Genomic DNA, 15988 nt, shown 5'->3' on the forward strand with positions numbered 1-15988 from the left:
GAAATTTTTCGGGCCCCCCCTACTAGCAGCAGATCCGGCAGACTTCCGCATCTCTGCCGCCTAACGGGCGACTTGTGGCACCGATCCGGCAAGCCCCATTCTCTATCGGGCTTGCGGCCGGTCATGGCAAGTGCAGTTGTGCTAGATCCGCGTTACATGGTGCCACTAAAATATACAGCGGATATGCTGCGTTTTTTTAGAGCGGGAAAATCTACACAATGTCAATTTTTGCTGCGGATTTTCCCACCGTAAATGTAATGTATATCTAATATTGAGGCTATGCAGGGCTGGATATAATATCTGTAGGGTGCTGCTGGGCTGTATTTATTATTTGCCAGTTGCAGCCTCCAAATAACATATATAGCCCACTAGCCCAGCATTGCCTCTAGTTGTTAATATATACAGCCCAGCACAGCCGCCAAGTAAAATATGGTATACAGCCCAGCATAGCCTTCAGTTAATATATACAGCCCAGCACAGCCTTCAGGTAATATATACAGCCCACCACAGCCTCCAGGTGAAATATACAGCCCAACACAGCCTCCAGTTAATATATACTGCCCAGCACAGACTCCAGTTAATATATACAGTTCAGCAACAGCCTTCAGGTAATATATACAGCACCCAGCACAGACTCCAGGTAATATATAATACAGCCCAGCAACGCCTCCAGTTAATATATACAGTTCATCACAGCTTTAAGGTAATAGATACAGTCCAGCATAGCCTTCAGGTAATATATACAGCCCACCAAAGCCTCCAGGTGATATATACAGGCCAGCATAGCCTCTACTCCAGGTAATATATACAGTTCAGCATAGCTTTAAGGTAATAAATACAGTCCTGCATAGCCTTCGGGTAATATATACTGCCCAGCATAGCCTCTAAATAATATATATAGCCCAAGACAGCCTCCAGGTAATATGTATAGGCACCCCCGTTTCCCTTTGTTTCATAAAGCTCTCCCCCAAATTCAGTCTACTTTTGGCATAGTGCTTCTCGCCTTATGTGGCACCCCCAGTTTATGCTGCTTCTCCCCATGTGCCCCCCCCAGTTTATGCTGCTTCTCCCCCTATGTGGACCGCCTGATTCAGGTTTCTTCTCCCCCCATGAGCCGCCCCATTCATGAGCAGCCAAGCATCTCTCCAAGGGGCCCAACATTCATGAGCAGCCAAGCATCTCCCCCAGGGCCCCCCATTCATGAGCAGCCAGGCCATGCTTCTCCCCAGGCCAGGGCCCCCCCATTCATGAGCAGCCAAGCATCTCCCCCAGGGCCCCCCATTCATGAGCAGCCATGCTTCTCCCCAGGGGCCCCCCATTCATGAGCAGCCACTGCCATGCTTCTCCCCAGGCCAGGGCCCCCCCATTCATGAGCAGCCAGGCCATGCTTCTCCCAAGGTCAGGGGCCCCCCATTCATGAGCAGCCAGGCCATCATGCTTCAGTTCTCCCCCAGGACGGAGTCCCCCAAAATCATGCCTGCCATGCTTCAGTTTTCTCCCCCACCCAAGGAGCCCCCCAAAATCATGCCTGCCTCCTCGGTTCCAGTCCCTCAGTCCTGCTCAGCTCCAGTACTCTTACCTTGTGCAGGCAGGCAGGGCAGGCCAGAGTCCAGACCAAGAGGATCCACACTGTGTACACTCTCCAGTCACAGTGTCTGCACTCCGCACATTCCTCCTGACTGAGCTGCTGCTATGGGCAGGGGCATGGCCACACAGACTCCGCCAGACATGTGATGTCACACACTGACCTGCGGCTGAACTGCAGCCACCGTCTGGCCCGTGCCACAGGGCAGGCAGTGTGAGTGACAGTCAGACAGTCTGTCTTCCCTCCTCTCCTCCCCCACGGCACTGACGCTGCTGGCTGATCTCTGATGATCTCTCACCTCAGCCCTCAGGGCTGGCTCCTCTGCACTGGGCTGAGCTGGAATGCAGCCTCAGGAGGAGCGAGACCCCTCCCGTTGCCTCCTGCAGGGGGGCTGCTCTCTTCTCCTCCTTGCTGGCTCTGCAGCACTGGCGCTCCTCAAGTCCACATGGCTAATTTGCATGAATAATTAGCCATGTGGTGCTGGAGGCTGGAGGGGCCCCCTCTCCCCCTGCAATGAACCGGCTGCAGGGGCGGTAGGTCCGCCCCTGCACTCCATACTAATGGGGATAAGAGTTCAAATTCTGCAGATCGATGCAGGTCCCAGCAGTCGGACCCCCACCAATCTATAACTTATCACTTATCCTTTGGCCACGTTCACACGTTCAGTATTTGGTCAATATTTTACATCAGTATTTGTAAGGCAAAACCATGAGTGGAACAATCAGAGGAAAAGTATTATAGAGACACGTAAACACTTATGTATTTATCACCCACTCCTGGTTTTGGATTACAAATGCTTAGACAAAATACTGACCAAATACTGAATGTGTGAACATGGCCTTAGGCTAGGTGTTTACTTGTTTTCAACGTAGAACCACTGTAAGTGCATATTTGCTACAGTGTAAGGCTGCGTTCACACACTGCGTTTTTTTCGCGGTTTCGCGGCGGTTTTAAACGCGCTATTTTGCCGCGAAAACGCGAAAAATAAGCATCCCATGCAATCCTATGGGATTCCGCAATGCTGTGCTAATGCTGCGGTTTTTTCCGCGGCGGAATTGCTTCGCGGTAAAAAAAGCAGCATGCTCATTAATTTAGTGGAATTGCGGCGATTCCGACCACATAGGAATGCATTGTTCTGCTTACTTTCCGCATGTGGCTAGTATTTGCGGATGGTACCCACGGTCCGGAGGAGAGGAGACTGTCCTCCGGGCTCTGGGCACCATATCCCTGTAAAAAATAGCATTAAAATAAAAAATATTGTTATTCTCACCTTCCGGCATCCCGCGCAGCCTTCCCTCCTCTCTCCACGCTCCCGGCATCTTCCGGTCCCAGTAATCCTTTGTGAGAATGACCGCGATGACGTTGTGGTCTCGCGGGAGCACGACGTCTCACGGTCATTCGCTACAATACTGATCATTAATAAAAACCACAATACTAATAACACTAATATCACCACTGATAACATTATAGACAGGAGCTCTGTATATACTGTAGTGTCAGAGTACAGGTAATACAGTGATCACCAGTGACATTATATACAGGAACTCTGTATATATTGTCAGTGCACAGGTAATACAGTGATCACCAGTGATATTATGCACAGGAGATCTGTAATAATGTTGGTGTACAGGCAATACAGTGATCACCAGTGACATTATACAGAGGAGCTCTGTACACAGTATGTAGTGCAAGTGTACAAGTAACACACTGACTCACCGGTGACAACTGTAGTTGAAGTCTTTCATCTTTATCCAGTGCAGACCGCCATCAGTTCTTCCAGCCAGGACTCGTCTCTGCAGAAAATAACAGTTATTTATAGCTAATCGCTTTCAGAGCACAATCCCCACTATTTTCCCCGACTTCTACACTATGTCAGATGAAGGGAAAAAAAAGACATAGTGCCGCCCTGCATAGTAGCAGGACCCCTTTTTTTCTCCCCATGGCAGACAGTAACCTCAAAAGTAGATTAAATTACAACAGTAATAATGTCCCCTGATTGGCCCCTACAATAATTATGTCACCACTTACCACCATAAACCAATAATATATGTTCCTCATCCTGACCTCCATACAGTAATTATGTCACCCCCTTATTTAAGAAGGTGCCAGATCCTGGGCTCCTTTATTTAATGTCCCCATCCTGGACCCCAATGTCCACTTTAATAAAGTCCCTATCCTGGGCACCTTCCAGTAATAATGTCCCCATCCTAGGCCCCTATGTTCCCTCCCTGGGCCCCTATGGCAACTACCTTGCCCAATCACAGAGGGGGAGAGGAAATTCTCCTCACCTTCTTGCATTCCCCGGCGTCCTCTTGTGGCTTCATATTCGGTGTGGTCATTAAAATGGCTGCCGACTGCAGCTCTGACAGGGTGCTCTGCTCTGTGACAGGCTGAGCGCTGACGTCACAAAGTAGTAACATTAAAAGGCCGTCGGCCTATCAGAGGCTGCAGGATTCATTTAACAAAACTGCTATGTGACGTTGACACACGCTCTGTCACAGCTGCAGCCGATATTCATCTTGATGTGCGCTGTTGCTAGGGTCGGCTCCAGGTTTTCGTGGGCCACAGGTGGAAGAGTATCAGTGAACCCCTTTAACACATGCCATGATTCCTGATGCACAGATAAATACAGGAGTACAATATATGGGCACCATATAGTCCTCCATACAGTATTATTGACACCTCATAGTCCTCCATACAGTATTATGGGCAACCACATAGTCCTCCATACAGTATTATGAGCACCACATAATCCTCCATACACTATTATTGGCACCTCATAGTCCTCCATACAGTATTATGGGCACCTCATAGTCCTCCATACAGTATTATGGGCAACCACATAGTTCTCCATACAGTATTATTGGCCCCATATAATGCTCATTCATACAGTATATCACGGGCCGCATATAATGCTCCGCTATACAGTGTATCATGGGCTGTATACAATGCTTCTCCATACAGCACATCACGGGCCGCATATAATGCTCCTCCATACAGCACATCATGGGCCCCATGTAATGCTCCTCCGTACAGTATTATGGGCCCCATGCTCCTCCATACAGTATTATGGGCCCCATGCTACTCCATACAGTATCATGGGCCCCATGCTACTCCATACAGTATCATGGGCCCCATGCTACTCCATACAGTATTACGGGCCTCAATAATGCTTCTCTATGCAGTATTATGGGCCCCATTGATGCTCCTCCATATAGTATTATGGGCCCCATTAATGTTCCTCCATACAGTATTACGGGCACCATGTAATTCTCCTCCATGCAGCACATTATGGGCTCCATGTAATGCTGCATACATGAGAAAAAAAAAATCAAGTACTCACCTCTCCCGTTCCCGCCGTAGGTCCGGTATACGCAGCGTCTCTCCCGACAGTCAGCATCTCTCCTGGCTCTGCAATGCTCAGTCAAACAAATAAGGCAGCACTCTGTAGTGCTATAGCATGCAAACATGAAATATGAAGATTGAATTGCATTACTGCACTAGAAATATGAAAAATTGAGAATGATTAGTGCATAAATTGGCCAATTCATGTGTACCTGGCAGCCATGATAAGGCGATTCTCGTTGCCAGGGACCTAATGCCAATCCTCTCTTAGACAATCTACTTCTCTCTGGGAAACTAATGTGAATCCACTCTAAGGCTACTTTCACACATCAGGTTTTTTCGACAGGCAGGATCAGGCTATTTTTTTAAAAAACGGATCCAGCGAAATCTGCCGCCGGATCCGGTTTTCTCTCATTGAATTGTATTAGCGCCAAATGGCCTTCCGTTTCTTCCGGTTTTTGCCGGATCCGGCTAAAATTTTGATTCCAGCGTCTGAAAAAAACGTCTCAAGTAACGTTTTTTGTCTGCAGCGAAAAACCGGACAGCGCCGCTTACAGCTTTTTGCTACAATGCAAGTCTACGGGCGACGGATCCGGCTACCGGATCCGGTTTTTTAGGTCTGAGCATGCTCAGATCCAATTGGCCAGCCCCCAGGAAACAGATGTAGTGAGGCCCTCATCCATTACCAGCCAGCTAGATGTATCCGGCGGAAAAACAGATCAGTTTCATCAGTTTTCCACAATTTACGCCAGATCCGTCGCTCCGACGTGACGCCGGATCCTGCCTGTCGGAAAAAACCTGATGTGTGAAAGTAGCCTTAGACTAAAGTCTATATCTCTATGGAGGGGTAGGATCCTGTTGCAATTAAAAATGCCTGAGGCTAAGGAGTGGAGTGCTCAGTCAGAAGGGTAAGACAAATATCAAAAAACTGACCTTACCTAGAGTAGCCAACTCAAATGCAATCAAACAAATAAGGCAGCACCCTGTAGTTGGCATTAGGTCCCTGGCAACGAGAATCGCCTTATCGTGGCTGCCAGGTACACATAAATTGGCCAATTTATGCGCTAAGCATTCTCAATTTTTCAGATTTCTAGTGCAGTAAGGCAATTCAATTTTCATATTTGCATGCTATAGCGCTACAGAGTGCTGCCTTATTTGTTTGATTGTATTTGAGTTGGCTACTCTAGGTAAGCACCTGTTCAGACCTGATTTATGTTTGAATGTGACTGTCAGTTTTTTTTATATCTGTATTAGCATTTTGACTGAGCACTACGCCCATTAGCCTCAAGGGTTTTTATTGCAACAGGACCCTACCCCTTCATAGTGAGGAGTCCACCGTTTAGGTACATCAGGGGTTCTCCAAACGTGACATGGTGCCACCATTGATTCCAGCAAATTTTGCTTTCAAAAAATCAAACACTGCTGGTGCTCTCTCTCTTCTGATCTGTTCTGGCCAATTTTCTCCTGATATCTTTGTGAAAATAAAAAAAATTGGTTCCAAAGTAATTTTATAGTGAAAAAAATAAAATGCTAGTTTTTTTCTTTCCACATTGCTTTAGTTCTCGTGAAGCACATGAAGGGTTAATAAACTTCTTCATTGTGGTTTTGATCAGCTTGAGGGGTGCAATTTTTAGAATGGTGTCATTTTTGGGTATTTTCTGTCATGTAGGGCCCTCAAAGTCACTTCAAATGTAAGGTGGTTCCTAAAAAAAATGGTTTTGCAAATTTTGTTGTAAAAATGAGAAATCGCTGATCAACTTTTAACCCTTATAACGTCCTAACAAAGAAAAATATTTTTCCAAAATTGTGCTGATGTAAAGTTGACATGTGGTAAATGTTATTTATTCACTATTTTTTGTGTCACCACTCGCTGATTTAAGGGTAAAAAAATTAAAAGTTTGAAAATTGCAAAATTTTCCAAATTTTTGCCGGATTTCCATTTTTAATAAATGCAAGAAATTTTACCACCGACATGAAACACAATATGTCACGAAAAAACAGTCTCAGAATCAGTGGAATCCGTTGAAGCGTTCCAGAGCTATAACCTCATAAAGTGACAGTGGTCAGAATTGTAAAAATTGGCTTGGTCATTAAGTACCAAATTGGGTCTGTCACTAAGGGGTTAAGGACAAACTAAAACACAGGATGAATGGTGCTGCTTTTCTTTTCTTTTTGTCTCCATATAAATTAAAATGCCAAACTTGCCCAGCAAAAAACAAGCCCTAATATGACTCAATCGGGAAAAAAACAAAAAATGTATTTCTCAGAATATGGCAATGCAAAAACAAATACATTTTTGTAAAATATTACTTTTAGTGTGTAAAAGCAGAAAAACATAAAAAAAATATAAATTTGGTATCACTGTAATCGTACCGACCCGAATAATAAATCTATCTCTTTTACCGCACAGTGAATGATGCAAAATATATATATATATACAGGGCCGGCAAAAGGTTTTTGAGGGCCCTGGGCGAAAAAGTCTCAGTTGAACCCCCCTTAACACATACCACGACTCATGCCGTGTGACATCCGTGGTGACGGACAAAAACGGACTTCTCTCTGTGTGGATCACACGGACACGCATGTGATCCACACGGACACTCGCTCTGTGGCAAAACACGTTCATGTGATGGAGGCTACTGATTAGTAGTGTACGCATGAAAGAAAGAAGAGAGGGGAAATAAAGAACAGAGAAAGAAAGAGAAAGAATGGAAGGAAGAACAGAGAAAGATACAGAGAAAGAAAGAAAGAAAGAAAGAAAATAAAGAACAGAGAAAGAAAGGAAGAACAGAGAGAGAAAGAAAAGAACAGAGAGAAAGAAAGAGTGGACACAAAAAAAGAACAGAGAAAGAAAGAAAGAATGAAAGAAAGAAAGAGGGGAATAAAGAACAGAGAGAGGGAGAGAAAAAAGGGGAAAGAAAGAACGGAGAGAGAAAAAGAGTTGACAGAAAAAAAAGAACAGGGAGAGAGAGAAAAAGGAGGGGAAAGAAAGAACAGAGAGGTAGAGAGAAAAAGAAAGAGGGGAAAGAACAGAGAGGAAGAGGGGAAAGAAAGAACAGAGAGAGAGAGAAAGAAAGAGAGGAAAGAGAGAACAGACAGAGAGAAAGAACAAAGAACAAAGACAGAAAGAAAGAAAGAGAACAGAGAGCGAAAGAACAGAGAGAGAGAAAAAAAAGATTAGAGAGAAAGAACAGAGAGAGAAAGAAACAGAGAAAGAAAAATTCTATAAAGATACTATAGCAGCCCAGCTCCCATTGTAGTGCCCACCTGAGCCTCCCGGTGATCCGCTCACATGGCCGACATCCCCGATTCCTAGGCGATCTCGCTGTCCGCTGTCAGTGGAGGACACGGTGATGGATCTGAAGCATTCCCTGAAGTGCCTCCATGGTTCCGTCACAATCTCCTACTGAAATGACCTAATTTCTGGTCAGCTTCCAGCACGTCACTTCCGGTAGAACGTTACATGCAAGTTTTAAATTGCTCCTTGGGGCTCTGCTGTGTACTCCTGTGTCCCGCGGGGAAAGTAAGCTCCCGGCTGGGGCAGTCTCTCTCTCAAAATCAGGACTGTCTCGCTGGACCCGGGACAGTTGGGACTCGGGAGGTATAAATGCTTCCCACCATACACCTCGTACACGCACGGCTCCGCTTTGTATGCCTCGTACACACACGGCTCAGCTCCGTACACCTTGTACACACGCAGCTTCACTCCGTACACCCCCGGCTCTGCTCCACTCCATAAACACACGGCTCAGCTCCGTACACACAGGGCTCCGTTCCGTACATCTCGTACACACACGGCTCTGCTCCATACACCTCGTACACACACGGCTTCGCTCCGTACACCTCGTACACACATGGCTCTGCTCCGTACACCTCATACACACACGGCTCTGCTCCGTACAACTTGTAAACCCCTCCTGACCCCACCCAAGAACACACACGGCTCTGCTACATCCACCTTGTAAAACCCCTCCCTGACCCCACACAAGTACACACACGGCTCTGCTACATCCACCTTGTAAACCCCTCCTGACCCCACACAAGTACACACACGGCTCTGCTACGTCCACCTTGTTAAACCCCTCCCTGACCCCACACAAGTACACACACGGCTCTGCTACATCCACCTTGTAAAACCCCTCCCTGACCCCACACAAGTACACACACGGCTCTGCTACATCCACCTTGTAAACCCCTCCTGACCCCACACAAGTACACACACGGCTCTGCTACATCCACCTTGTAAACCCCTCCTGACCCCACACAAGTACACACACGGCTCTGCTACATCCACCTTGTAAACCCCTCCTGACCCCACACAAGTACACACACGGCTCTGCTACATCCACCTTGTAAACCCCTCCTGACCCCACACAAGTACACACACGGCTCTGCTACATCCACCTTGTAAAACCCCTCCCTGACCCCACACAAGTACACATACGGCTCTGCTACATCCACCTTGTTAAACCCCTCCCTGACCCCACACAAGCACACACACGGCTCTGCTACATCCATCTTGTTAAACCCCTCCCTGACCCCACACAAGTACACACACGGCTCTGCTACATCCACCTTGTTAAACCCCTCCCTGACCCCACACAAGTACACACACGGCTCTGCTACATCCACCTTGTAAAACCCTCCTGACCCCACACAAGTACACACACGGCTCTGCTACATCCACTTTGTAAACCCCTCCTGACCCCACACAAGTACACACACGGCTCTGCTACATCCACCTTGTTAAACCCCTCCCTGACCCCACACAAGTACACACACGGCTCTGCTACATCCACCTTGTAAAACCCCTCCCTGACCCCACACAAGTACACACACGGCTCTGCTACATCCACCTTGTTAAACCCCTCCCTGACCCCACACAAGTACACACACGGCTCTGCTACATAGACCTTGTAAAACCCCTCCCTGACCCCACACAAGTACACACACGGCTCTGCTACATCCACCTTGTAAAACCCCTCCCTGACCCCACACAAGTACACACACGGCTCTGCTACATCCACCTTGTTAAACCCCTCCCTGACCCCACACAAGTACACACACGGCTCTGCTACATAGACCTTGTAAAACCCCTCCCTGACCCCACACAAGTACACACACGGCTCTGCTACATCCACCTTGTAAAACCCCTCCCTGACCCCACACAAGTACACACACGGCTCTGCTACATCCACCTTGTAAAACCCCTCCCTGACCCCACTGTCCCACATATAAACGTTACCTCATCCATCCAGACCAGCACCATAATGAAAAGCGACCAGCACAGCAGAGTCCTGCAGCCACCCCGATCATGTGACCTCTGACTCCTCCCCTCCTGTGACCTCATCACAGGTCCTGTGCTGGCACCGCACACAAGATTACAGCCGAAGGAAGCGATGATCATTGCTGGCTGTAAGGGGCTGCGTCACTGCGTGGGTCCCTTGCGGAGGGTGCAGGATGGGGTCAGTACATGGGGGGCGTGGCGGCGGCCGGCGGGTATCCCAGACAGCGTGAGTGGGTCCTCCCATCTCGCCAGGGCCCCGGCACTTGCCCGGGTGCGCCGGGTGCTGATGCCGGCCCTGTATGTATATATATATATATATATATATATATATACAGTCATATGTAAAAGTTTGGGCACCCCTATTAATGTTAACCTTTTTTCTTTATAACAATTTTGGTTTTTGCAACAGCTATTTCAGTTTCATATATCTAATAACTGATGGACTCAGTTATATTTCTGGATTCAAATGAGGTTTATTGTACTAACAGAAAATGTGCAATCTGCATTTAAACAAAATTTGACCGGTGCAAAAGTATGGGCACCCTTATCATTTTCTTGATTTGAACACTCCTATCTACTTTTTACTGACTTCCTGAAGCACTAAATTGGTTTTGTATCCTCATTAAGCTTTGAACTTCATAGCCAGGTGTATCAAATCATGAGAAAAGGTATTTAAAGTGGCCACTTGCAAGTAGTTCTCCTATTTGATTCTCCTATGAAGAGTGGCATCATGGGCTCCTCAAAACAACTCTCAAATGATCTGAAAACAAAGATTATTCAACATAGCTTTTCAGGGGAAGGATACAAAAAGTTGTCTCAGAGATTTAACCTGTCAGTTTCCACTGTGAGGAACATAGTAAGGAAATGGAAGAACACAGGTACAGTTCTTGTTAAGCCCAGAAGTGGCAGGCCAAGAAAAATATCAGAAAGGCAAAGAAGAAGAATGGTGAGAACAGTCAAGGACAATCCACAGACCACCTCCAGAGACCTGCAGCATCATCTTGCTGCAGATGGTGTCACTGTGCATCGGTCAACAATACAGCGCACTTTGCACAAGGAGAAGCTGTATGGGAGAGTGATGCGAAAGAAGCCGTTTCTGCAAGCACGCCACAAACAGAGTCGCCTGAGGTATGCAAAAGCACATTTGGACAAGCCAGTTACATTTTGGAAGAAGGTCCTGTGGACTGATGAAACAAAGATTGAGTTGTTTGGTCATACAAAAAGGCGTTATGCATGCGCTGTATTGTTGACCGATGCACAGTGACACCATCTGCAGCAAGATGATGCTGCAGGTCTTTGGAGGTGGTCTGTGGATTGTCCTTGACTGTTCTCACCATTCTTCTTCTCTGCCTTTCTGATATTTTCTTGGCCTGCCTCTTCTGGGCTTAACAAGAACTGTACCTGTGTTCTTCCATTTCCTTACTGTGTTCCTCACAGTGGAAACTGACAGGTTAAATCACTGAGACAACTTTTTGTATCATTCCCCTGAAAAGCTATGTTGAATAATCTTTGTTTTCAGATCATTTGAGAGTTGATTTGAGGAGCCCATGATGCCACTCTTTATAGGAGAATCAAATAGGAGAACTACTTGCAAGTGGCCACCTTAAATACCTTTTCTCATGATTTGATATACCTGGCTATGAAGTTCAAAGCTCAATGAGGTTACAAAACCAATTTAGTGCTTCAGGAAGTCAGTAAAAAGTAGTTAGGAGTGTTCAAATCAAGAAAATGATAAGGGTGCCCATACTTTTGCACCGGTCAAATTTTGTTTAAATGCAGATTGCACATTTTCTGTTAGTACAATAAACCTCATTTGAATCCAGAAATATAACTGAGTCCATCAGTTATTAGATATATGAAACTGAAATAGCTGTTGCAAAAACCAAAATTGTTATAAAGAAAAAAGGTTAACATTAATAGGGGTGCCCAAACTTTTACATATGACTGTATATATATATATATATATTGTGAGGTAGCGCTGTCATTCACATAGGGGATCACTCGCTTGGCAGGCAAAGTATCACGTCCAGCATAGGTTTTCCACAAAATCATAACTCCATGCGGTTTATTATGTAGCATAAACCAAGGCAAGCAACATAAAGTTCATATACACAGCATAGCGTCCATGACAGACTTCAGCTCTGTAATCCCTGTGGTCACACAGGTTATGCATACGCAGGCTCTTCAGCCACCAAGTTGTCTCACCCAGTCAGGGTTTACCTCACGACTGCTTCATACTCCAGACGTTCATTCCCTCCCCTGGGAACTCTCAGATACTGGCAGCCATTACATCCAGCATTCACGTGCTGTCAGGAAAGGAATTCCCATCTCCCAGCGGGACCTTCCACAACGGACCAACCGGGACCCTGCATTCACCACATGTGACCTACCCTGGCCACCTTATATGGTCCGTAGTCATGCCCACCGGGTCACATGGCTATGACCTCATCACAGGTCCTTGAACCCTTCACACACACTTTGCAACAGCATTCTTAAACACACCCCCTGGGTGGGTTTGCAGGTAACTGGGCCCGTCTGTCTCCCCAGCTACCTGGAGACTTCTCCGGACACATTGACACGTCAGCAGTATCACTGCTGATCACCACACACATCAGTCTCCATCTCAAGGCCACCCACCTTGAGATACATAATGGTCATTCATGACTCTGCCATTCATCCTCTCTCCTCGGACATCCACACAGCGCCCCCTAGCGGACACAGTGGTCACTACACCACATTATATATAACAAATAACTGAATTTCTGTTTTATGTTCATTCTGCATCTGAAAAATCTGATTAAAAAGTGATAGGTAACCCAAAATGGTACCAAAAAAATCTCTATCTTATTGCATAAAAAATAGCCCTCATACAGCTCTGTTCGCCAAAATATAAAAAAGTTACACCTCTCAGAATATAGAGACCAAAAAAAAGCATTAACTTTAATGCATGGCTGCACTTCATACATGAATCCAGCTTGTTTGTTCAGAATAATCACTATTTTTTTCAGACATAAAAACTTTTTCTGCTAACAATTTGCTCAAATTGCCCTTTATTCCAAAAATGTTTAATGGCTTGCATTGGTGGCCTAACATCTTGAGCTGTTCATGCTTGCAAGCTGGAAGCAAAGCTCAACTTTGGGATACTGAAAGATACAGCAAAAAAAAAGAGCAGCAAAGCCTGGATGTTGTCAGCTGCTTTTTTAATGCCATGTGTTGCTTCCAGGAGGGTAGAGCATGCGGCCAACCCAGGCCCTGAGGGCCCCACCCGGAGCTATGAAACTGTAAAACTGTATTGGCGTATGCAGCGCCGGTGTAGTTAAACTTTGCGGCAGAGCAGGGAGACATGATCTTCCTGCACTTCCACACGGCAGCAAGAAGGACCCCTGAGCCGAGGGAGGGTGGTTGCTGATAAAGTTGAAGGCAAGTCCCTCTCCCATCATTCCTGCTTTGTGCCTAACGCCACTGAGGAAGACACTGACAGTGGGCGCGATGACGTCACCACATGGCACCCACTGCAGAGACTGGAGGAGAGGTGAGTATTGGATTTCCTTTTTTTAAAATGGGAAGTGCATTATACTGTTTAGAAGCCTATGGAGAGAGCATTAAACTATATGGAGGCCTATGGCGAGTGCTTTATACTACAGAGACTTATGGGTAGTGCATTATACAGGCCGATCGGTAGTGCTTTATACTGTATGGAGGACCATGGGGAGAGCAATATACTTTATAGAGGCCTATGGGGAGTGCAGTATACATTATAGAGGCCTATTGGGAGTGCATTTAACTGTATGGAGGACTATGGGGAGTGCATTATACTACATAGAGACTTATGGTGAGTGCATTATAGTGCAATATACTATATAGAGGCCTATGGGGAGTGCTTTATACTACATAGAGGCCCATGAGGAGTGAAGTATACTTTATAGAGGCCTATGGGGAGTGCATTATACTGTATTGCAGACTATGGGGAGTGCATTATACTATATGGAGGCCTTTGAGGAGTGCATTTACTACATAGAAGCCTATAGGGAGTGCATTATACTATATAGAGGCCTATGGGAAGTGCATTATACTGTATGGAGGCCTATAAGGAGTGCATTATACAGTATAAAGGCCTATAGGGAGTGCAGGAGACTATATGGAGGACTATGGGGTGCATTATACTATATGCAGGCTATTTAGGGGGCCATCATATAATTTGGGAGCTAATGTGGGGTCTTTGTACAGTGTGGGGGCCATTATACAGTATTGGGGCTATCAGTTTGGGGGCTACTACTGTGTAGAAGGTACTATACAGTGTGTGGGTATTATACTGTGTAAAGAAAAGCATCATACTGAACTGTAAAGGGGGAGACTTGGGACATTATTAAATATTAAGCGGGCACTTATTGTTATAGGGGCACTCAGGTTATTGTGACTGTCAAAGGGAGACACAGAGGGCATTATTACTTTCCAGGGGGCAAAATGCGGGCACTGTATTTAGGGCAGTTGCACACGGCATTAAAGGGAATCTGTCACCTCATTTTTGGCCTATGAGATGCGGCCACTGCCGTCAGGGGCTTATCTACAGTATTCTGTAATGCTGTAGATAAGCCCCTGATGTAACCTGAAAGATAAGAAAAACAAGTTAGATTATACCCACCCAGAGGTCCGGTCCGAGGGGTGTCGCGGTCCGGCGCCTCCCATCTTCTAGCAATGACGTCCTCCTTCTTACTTCTGCTGCGGCTCCTGCGCAGGCGTACTTTATCTGCCCTATTGAGGGTAAAGTACTGCAGTGCGCAGGCGCTGGGAAAGGTCAGAGAGGGCCGGCGCCTGTGAACTGCAGTACTTTACTCTGCCCTCAACAGGTTAGAGTAAGTACGCCTGAGCAAGAGGCGCAGCAGAAGTAAAAACGAGGACGTCATCACTAGAAGATGGGAGGCACCGGACCCGGACCGCGACACCCATCGGATCGGACCGCCCCCGGTTAAGTATAATCTCTTTTTTATCTTTCAGGTTACATCAGGGGCTTACCTACAGCATTACAGAATACTGTAGATAAGCCCCTGATGGCGGTGGCCGCATCTCATAGACCAAAAATGAGGTGACAGATTCCCTTTAATATATTTTGGAGGTTTGTTTTACTATCTAGAGGGCACACAGTATTTTCAGTAATAGTGACATACATGGCAGCAGCTGCTCAGCATTGGGGTACCAGCAGGATAAGGAGTTTGTGCAGGATGGGGACAGTGCTGAAAATGTGAGAAGTCATACATGTCTGTGTTGTAATCTCTGCAGATGAGTCCTGGCTGGAGAAGTTGCCATGCAAGTCTGGGCCAGATGGAAAAGTGAACGATTCCATCAGAAAGAAGATCATCTGTAAGCCACTATCTGTAACTGTACTGTGATCTCTTACATACCTGTATGTCACCATGTGGCAGTAATATCAGTGCTAGTCTTTGTATAGATTTGTTTTAGTAACAGCTGTCATCTGCTGATGTTCTCCTACATCCACCATTGCAGTGCCACCACAAATGAAATCACCTGGCTAGGGGCCCAGTCAGAGGTTTCACCACTACCCTTCCCTGAACCATCGCTACACCTCTGATGTCAAGAGATCAGATTTGACTGCAGAATAAAAGCAGCAAAAAGACCAATGTGTGAATATAGCCCTATAGACACAAGAACCGATGAGGAAGACCAGAAGAAAATCTAGCAAACCCAAGAAAACTGCTTGGTGGCAAGAGACGCAGGGTACTCTGAGGTAAGCATGGCCCAAATCTCTTCCTGGG

General features: G+C 46.3%; 1 protein-coding gene across 1 annotated transcript in view; it reads left to right on the plus strand.

Annotated features, from left to right (window-relative positions):
• The first annotated feature begins 15817 nt into the window (after nucleotides 1-15817).
• TMEM35B (transmembrane protein 35B) overlaps nucleotides 15818-15988 on the plus strand; it is a 56346-nt gene continuing 56175 nt past the window's right edge. Inside the window, exon 1 of the mRNA XM_073563139.1 lies at nucleotides 15818-15960. The gene's annotated coding sequence lies outside the window, so the exon portion shown is untranslated. The remainder of the gene's footprint in view (nucleotides 15961-15988) is intronic.

Source organism: Dendrobates tinctorius, unplaced genomic scaffold, assembly GCF_039654945.1.
Source record: "Dendrobates tinctorius isolate UK_male_01 unplaced genomic scaffold, ASM3965494v1 ptg000015l, whole genome shotgun sequence".
Lineage (NCBI taxonomy): Eukaryota > Metazoa > Chordata > Amphibia > Anura > Dendrobatidae > Dendrobates > Dendrobates tinctorius.